Raw genomic sequence first — 8852 nt, 5'->3', positions numbered from 1 at the left:
CTGGAGACCAGAAGACCAAACTCAAGGTCTCAGCTCGGTCACATTACTCTTGGAGGTTCCATTCTGGAAGAACCCATTCCTTGCCTCTTCCAGCTTCTTCTGGCCTTTGGGCATTTGCATCAACCTGACCACACATGATCACATTGCCTGCTCTGTTTGCTGTATCTTCTCTTCCATCTGTCCCCAATATCTATCTCTCTGCCTTCCTTTTATAAGGACACTTATCATTGGGTTTAGGGCTCACTGGACAATCCAGGACCACCTCATTTCAATATCCTTAATTATGGTTGCAAATCCCCCCCCCCAAATTTTTTAAAAGAAGGTCACATTCACAGGTTTCAGGGGTGAAGACTTGAGTAGATATTTTGGGAGCCAACCAGTCAACCCACCAACAAGAATCAATGCTAAGTTCTGAAGAGAAGGAACTGTATCAAGGGGCCGAACTGTAACTGCGTAGGCAGCCTCGTTTCTGCAATAAGGCGAGTAATAGGGAAAATGACAAGGACCCCAGAAACTCTGTGGCTCCCCTGAGTTTCTTCAGCTATTGTGGGAGCATGTTGTGTGCGCTCATGTGTGTGCCTGTGTGCACATATGGGTGTGTGTCGAGGAAGAGAAAGCAAGCTGTGGTGCATGTATCAGCCAAGGTCTCAGCAGGAAACAGGTGGAGCCTTCAAAGAATGACTGGACAGAATCCAGCAAAGGGGCTCCATAGTGTCAGCAAGGATAGGTGTCAGCACAGATTTCTATTGAGAATGGATGAGACGCAGTTTTAAACTTCCTAGTCTCTTCTGGTTTGGGCATCAAAACCACATTGGGAAGAACAGAGCAAGCTGTATCCATAAGGCCTCTCTTGAGATATTTGGATAGCTCAGCTATCAGAGTTGATCAACAAGGGTTAGAGAGGCATCCTGGGCTAGCTAAAGAAGAAAGTGGGTGCCAGACTAAGGCAGAAGGGCCAAGGGAGGATGCTGTTCCCAGAAATAGCAAGAGCTTCAGCCAGCAGCCTTAAGGCTAATGATGTCATTAGAGGGAGAGAAGACCAAATAGGACCTAAAGGGATCAAAACCCTTCACCTCCCTCTTCTCCCATCCTCTCTCAGGCTGGGGCACCTCCTTCTGGCTACTGTTAGCTGGAATCCATAGAACAGGAGGCACGCTTGGGGCACAGGGCAGGGCAGAGGAGGGCACAAGGTCAATGACCCCAGAGGGCAAGACTGTTGGCAGGAAATCTGTTGGAATGGATGACTACTGGCTGCTTTATTTCAAATATGAAACATGACATATTGTTTTGCAGTCAGAGTTGATAAGATCTGGGATTAGAAGTCAAATTCAGTTAAGGTATTCCTAGTCAAGCTGTAGGGTCCAGAAGGATCTGACAATGATCACACAGGTCTTGCTCACTGCTACATCCCTTTGCCTGTGGTGCAGTACCACAACATAGAAGGTGTGGAAAAAATGGAAGGAATCAAGCTCATCTTTGTGTGTTTGTGTTCTGGGGAAAAACAAGGCTCTTTATGTTTGGGTCCTTTTTCCATTTAGAAGTTTGCACACCTTCTTATAAAAATTCACCTGAGCTGGCCCTACTCTAGCGATTTCCTGACATATAGGGAGATAAACCTGAATCCTAAGAATAGATGCAGCCCAGGCTCCAGATGAGATGCTCATGAACAATGGATTATTTCATGGACAGCACAGCCGGGAGGAGCCCATGACTAGGGCTATTAGCTTACTGATCTGAAGTTCAGGGCTGGGTTTCAGCCTTGAGGTAGGGACAGGAATCTAGGGAATCTGTGTTCAAAAGGCTGTACTCCACGTGGAGATCATAAAGGAAACAGAATTCTTTGTTCACACAGATAAATACCTATTTATTCATTTAACACAGCTTTCTTGAGTGTCAGCCGTGTACCAGAGACCATGACAGGTGCCTGGGACATAAAATCAAGCAATACACATTCTCTGTCCTCAATCGCTTATACTTGTATTTGGGTGGCAGAGAAAGTATTGATAAACTTTTACATTAATATATAAATCTATATTATGTGTATTTTTTTCTCTACATATGGCTATAGACACACATCTATATAATCTATATCATCTATCTACTTGAGGATAAAAGTGCCCCAGAGAGGAGAGAATGCTAATCACTGTCTAGCTGTGGTGTGGGAGGGGCCAAGAAGTTTGTTTAGATGGATGTGGTGGTCCTTGAAGTCAGTCTTGCAAGCTGAGTGCAAGTTATTTTTTCTTTTTTAAAAATTTTTTAATGTTTTATTTATTTTTAAGAGACAGACGAAGCATGAGCAGGGGAGGGTCAGAGAGAGAGGGAGACACAAAATCTGAAGACAGGCTCCAGGCTCTGAGCTAGCTGTCAGCACAGAGCCCAACCCGAGGCTCGAACCCATGAACCATGAGATCATGACATGAGCCAAAGTCGGATGCTTAACCAACTGAGCCACCCAGGCTCCCCGAGTGCAAGTTTTCTAAGACAGGGATGGGGAAGTCAGCTGGGCATATGGAGAAGCATACTCATGAAGGAGATGATGTCACTTTCAGGAAATTACGCATCTGAGTCCAGCCTGCTATGTCAGAACCCCATAGACTGGTGGCTTCAACAAGTACTTATTTCTCACCATTCCGGACATTGGGAAATCTGAGATAAGGGTGCCAGCGTGGTAGGGTTTGAGAAAAGGTAATTTCTAGTTTGCAGATCGTCACCTCCTTGCTGTGATCATGTGGCCAGTAGAAGAGAAAAGAAGCAGGCTCTCTCTACTGTCTCTGTTAGGGCATTATACCATGATGGGAGTTTTGCCCTCAAGACTTAATCACCTCCAAATGCTATCACATTGGTAATTAGGGTTCGCCATGTGAAACAAACGTTCAGTGCATAGTAGTGTAGGAAGTTCCTTATGGCCCAAGGGAGCAAATAAGAGTCCTTGAATGCCATGCACAGCAGTGCATGTGGAGAGTCACTGAAGCAAGGGTGGGGGGTGTCATGAATAGTATTTCACAATCTCCAAAACATTCAGGTTGGAAGTGTCTGGAGGGCATGGGTAATATTGGCCACATCTCCAAGGGTGCCACAGTAGTAGCCTAGAGTCCTTCTTAGAGGACTTCTAGAGTCTTCTTCAAGTTGGCATGTAGCCCAAGGGACACTGAGCAGGGATAGAGCTGATTTTTGATGCCCCACTTCTCAGTGAGTGGGGAAGTGAAACATTGCATACACAATTAGCAGGGTTATAAGGGTCTCTCCCTCCCTCAGCTGTTCAGATTGGCCCCATTAAGTAGCAGATTCTGAGAGAGAGAGAGTTATAGGCTAATTATGGAGGAGGCTAAAGAGACCTGTAGTCAGTGAGGCAGACTGAGCTGCCAAGGGAAATTCTCTTCTTCATTTCAAGCAGATGGACAAGCTAAAAAAGAATTAAGCTTGTTAAATGTGTACGTGAGTTTAAACTCTCCACAAAAAAAAAAAAAATCCCAGAGAACAAGAATTGGAGAGGCAACTCAATGCCAATGATGTAAAGAAATGGAAACCATTGGTCCCATGGGGGAGACCAGGGAGTGGCACAGACCAGCATGGGGGTGGGCTCCCTGCTGCCCAAGGTGGGGACTCCTGTCCTTGGCAAAGAAATGTGCCTCCCTCCCAAGCCCCAGGGTGGAAAAAGAAGCAGCCTGGCCAGGACCATAAGTAGGTGTGAATTCTGAATTCAGGCTACTAATATGGTGCAGTGACCCACGCCAAAAATATTAAAGCAAAAGCTCTTGTTTTAATGAAATGTATAGGGCCCCTTGCTGGGACAAACTCAAAACTGCCTGCTGGCTCTGCTCACCTAATGCAGGTTTCATGGGCTGATACAGGATGCAAGAGTCCAAGGTCAATAACCATCAATGCAGAAGCACAGAACCTACAGGAGGATGAGGAAAATAGAGACAATTTTCGACAATGAAACATAACCTCCAAAAGAAGAAAATTCAACATAAAAGAAAGGCATGCAAGAAAATGGCCACAGAAATTGTGAAAGATAAATTAGCATTGCTTGATTCTAAAACTAATAAAGATTTTTGAGAAAGGAAAACAAGGTGGGGGTAAAATAATACTGAACAAGAGTATAGACAATGGGTTAGATCAGAAGCAAATCTGTAAGTGCCAACAAGAAACACACCTAAAGCAAAATAATACAGACAGTGGAACATATCATGATAGAAAACCGTCTACTAAATAAATGCTAATCCAAAAAAAGCAGGTGGGGCATCTGGCCATCTCAGTCGGAAGAGCAGGTGATTCGTGATCTTGGGGTCATGACTTCCAACCACACTTGGATGTGAAGATTCCTAAAAAATAAATAAATAAACTTAAAAAAATAAAGTTGGTATAGATTAATAAATTTATATTAAATGTTAAATTATGTTAGATAAATTATATTCATAAATATTAGAATAACAAAACTGATGGAAGGTAAAGCATTTAAAGGTATAAACAGGGATTAAGTTTTTAATCATAAGATAAAAGTAGTGATCATTCCAGAGACTACAGAAAATATGAAATTGTTTGCATCTAAAAATACAACTTGAGGGGTGCCTGTTGGTTAAGTTGGCTCAGTTGGTGAAGCTTCTGACGCTTGACTTTGGCTCAGGTCATGATCTTGTGGTTCATGGGATGGAGCCCTGCCTGAGGCTTTGCACTGATGGATGGCAGGAGCCTGCTTGGGATTCTCTCTCTCCCTCTCTCTCTCTGCCTCTCTCTCTTTCACTGTCTCTATCTCTAAAATGAGTAAATAAATAAACATTAAAAATATATATATATTAGGGGCACCTGGTTGGTTCAGTCAGTTAAGCGTCTGACTTCAGTTCAGGTCACAATCTCACAGTTCTTGGGTTCGAGCCTGCCATCGGGTTCTGTGCTGATAGCTCAGAGCCTGAAGCCTGCTTTGGATTCTATGTCTCCCTCTCTCTCTTCCCCTCCCTGATCACTTTCTGTCTCTATAGACTTCAAAAATAAACACACAAAAAAATTAAAAAATAAATAAATTTATAAAATAAAAATATCACTTGAAAATAGGTAGTGAAGAAAAAAGAACTCTAGAATTTTACGGTAAAATTAACAGAGCCACAATTCTCAAAGTGCATTGCAATTCACACCTCTCAGAAACTGATAGACAAAGTAGACAAAGTTTTAGTAGGGCAGTGAAAAATTTGAAAAATACCTCTAACAATTGCTGGTGTGCCTGTATACGGGTCTAAACATGAATTTATAATATATATGCATAAATATATGGGTGTATTTGCATAATATGTTGTCTGTGTTTTATAGATAATATATAACACATATATAAATATATTAACATAAAACTTTGCATATTTATACATAAATATACAAACACATAATTTTTATATATAAATTTACATTCTAACCAACAAATAGAAACCACATTCTATTCAAGTCTACATCTGACTTTAAATAAAAGGTGGACCACATATTAGGCCACAAAGGAAATTTTGATAAACAGAAGTATCAATATTACACACATTATATACTCTGCTCACAATTCTGTTAATTAGAAATACACAACAAAATCTTAGTTAAAAGACTTTTAAAAAGATATTTGAAATAAATACACACACACACACAAACCTCCCCTAAAATTCTAAGATTTTGCAAGAAAAAAAAGGTATATAAGATTTTGTGATAAGAAAGACATTCTTAAACAAGACAAAACAAACACAGGCTATAAGTTAAGATACATATATAAGTTTAATAAATCAAAATCAAGATATCCCTACAGAGAAAGGGAGAAAAACAGAGAAAGAAAGAAGAAAGGAAGGAAAGAAAGAAGGAAGGAAGGGAAGAAGGGAGGAAGGAAGGGAGGAAGGGAAGAAGGAAAGAAAGGCACTGTAATAAAACTTCAGCTTCTTCAAATAAAACTTCAAACTAGCTATAAACAAAGAGAATACATATACAGCACAGATAGTGGATTGAATATTAGTATGCACATTAAAGAATTTTTAAGCATCAATAAAAAACTGATACTATAATTTATTCACAGAGGCATATATATAATAAAATGTTTGTAAGAAATACTTTATTTACGTTGGGAAGTAAAATAGAGAGGTGGGTCTGGGGAGGAATATACTTTCACTGTATAATTAATTTCCTATTTTTTTAAATGTAAAACACTTAGGTTTTTATTTTTTATTTGAGAGAGAGAGCATGAGCAGGAGAGAGGGGCAGAGGAAGGGGGAGAGAGAGAGAGAGAGAGAGAGAGAGAGAGAGAGAGAGAGAGAGAGAGAGGGAATCTTCAGCAGGCTCCATACCCAACATGGAGCCTTACGTGGGGCTCAACCCCACAACCCTGAGATCATGACCTGACTGCCATCAAGAGTGTGATGCTCGAGGGGCGCTTGGGGGGCTCAGTTCAGCGGACAACTTCAGCTCAGGTCCTGATCTCACAGATCTCGAGCCCCTCATGGCGCCTGTGCTGACAGGTCAGAGCCTAGAGCTTGTTTTGGATTCTGTGTCTCCCTCTCTCTCTGCCCCTCTCACTCTCACGCTCTGTGTCTCTCTTTCTCAAAAATGAATAAAAACTTTAAAAAGTTAAAAAAGAAAGAGTAGGATGCTCTACCAACAGAGCCACCCATGCGCCCCTTAATGTAAAACACTGTAAAACAAAACTGGCAAAATGTAAATATCTGCTTATCTGGGTATGCAAGTCGTTTTTATATTTTTTCTGTGTTTTATTTGTATTTTATTAAATAATTCAAAAATTTTAAATTGGCAACAAAACACAGAAAAAGTATTGTGTGTATATGTGTGTGTGTGTGGTGTGTGTGTGTCTCCTTATAGCTAGATTGCATGCCACCATTTCTTGTTCCAGAGCAAGATTGATGCATGATTCTTCAAATAAATGAAAATTCCCATTGAATGGACTCAACCGGCCAAAATAAGTGAATATGCTAGTAGGTATTTTATGTACACAATCCTCTTGCTAAAGGCAATACATCACATAGTTTTTACAATGTACAATGTGTATAAACATAAGAACATCAGAACATGGAACAGGATATTGAAGAAGAATAACAAATTAAAAAAAAACAAGTGAGGACAAATTACTAAGATGTAGGAATCAGTGCTCCAATGTTTACAAAAGGAAACAAGTCCTACTAAAATTGTGAGGAAGAGGAAGTTTCTTTGGCATCCATTTGCATAAGGCACCTTGGGCAGGGACGTAACCACACCTCAGATTGGCTCAAACAATGACAGGCACTGATTCACGTAAGATCAGAGATTGTCTCTGCTCTGGCAGCCTGGAAGTCATTCTCCCCCTCAGGCTCTTCGGTCGGAATGGGATTAAAGACCCTTTCCAGAACCAGTTACAGAGGAGGGGATGGGACCTCCATTATTGGTAGGGCATAGAAGCGAGTCAAGCACCATTTTCTCTATGCCCTCTCTGGGATGGTTTCTTCCACCCTTTCCTTGTATGTAGAATCTTCTATTTGCCCAAGGCTTCGTTTTACTTCTTGGTATCAAAACTGAAGAGCAAATTCGCTTCATTATTTATTTGTTTAACTTTTAGTCTTGTCAACTAGGGATCTGTGGAAAATACACTGAAAGGAGTTCAGCTTTAGCCACCAACATCACCAAGATAGAATCGAGGAATCGAGGTAGTGAGATTTGAATTTGCCTGATTCTCTTCCCACTACCTTCCTTCTCTATCACCCTTCTATACATAATATCGTTGCAGAAAATTCAGAAAATACGTACACCAAGGAAAAATGGAGGTGCCCATGATCCGGAAAACCCAGAGACAGGTCTTTTACATCTCAAAATGTTTTGTTACAATGGAATTCCAATTCTGGAAAGCCTGTATAGTATTTGTTTGAAGAAATATGTTGGACTTGTGTCAATTTTCTACATATTCTTTCTTGTACAAATAGAGAAAGGCTCTGGGGTTTTTTGTAAGTGCTTGATCCCATTTTTCCTTTTCTTCCCTCCCTCAAGGAACATGTTGGTGCCTATCTGTTGAGTCAGCACTAAGTGAGCAGCCATCCAGACTTGGAGGGATTAAGGTTCCCTCCACAGTGTCTGGCTTCACGGCAACTCTGACACCCAAACCGAGAGAACAACCAAAGCTCATGGGCACCGACTTGCCTTGGTGACTAATGGAGAACTTTTTCTCCTAAAACTGAGATACGGCAAGAGGTGTGGCTGGAAAAGAACACTTTTTCTGACAAGAGCAGCGATGGAAACTCTTACATCAATGAGCTTCATTCTCTGAGCTAATAGCACCCCATTTGGCCAAAGCATAACCTTCTTTTGAAGCAGAAGATCAGGATCTGCGAGCTGTAAATGTGACAGCCCTGTGGTAGCAGGTGGAAAAATTACCTGAAGTGAGCTAAGCTGTTGGCTGGTCACATAGATTTTCTACTTTGTGAACTACTCTTCCCTATTATCTTTGCCATCATTCCCCAACGATGGAATGTTTGAAGCCAAAGTCCCTAATGCCTGGCTTCCTACACATCTCTATTCACAATTGTTCTGAATATGTGGACTGAAGTCAAAGGCGGTTAGCTCTACCTGCCAGAAACTTCTTGAAAAAATTTCCCCTTCCTTGTTCATTCCTTCAACTGTCATCCATAGTACGATTAAAACTGCCTTTTCACTTTGGATTACTTTCCTTTCGCTTTGGGTTATTTTACCAGAAAGCTACATTTTGACATTGAATGATCTTTCAATGATCTCTAGTGAGTGAAAGGGATGAAATACATTATCTCCATAAAATTGGTGATGCTCAGATAGATACAACTTGATTTCCCTGCCTCATTTCTGTCAGATGCCTATGGCACTTAAGTCAGCCAGAGGAG

Source organism: Suricata suricatta, chromosome 9, assembly GCF_006229205.1.
Source record: "Suricata suricatta isolate VVHF042 chromosome 9, meerkat_22Aug2017_6uvM2_HiC, whole genome shotgun sequence".
Lineage (NCBI taxonomy): Eukaryota > Metazoa > Chordata > Mammalia > Carnivora > Herpestidae > Suricata > Suricata suricatta.
Note: the sequence above shows the minus strand (reverse complement) of the source record.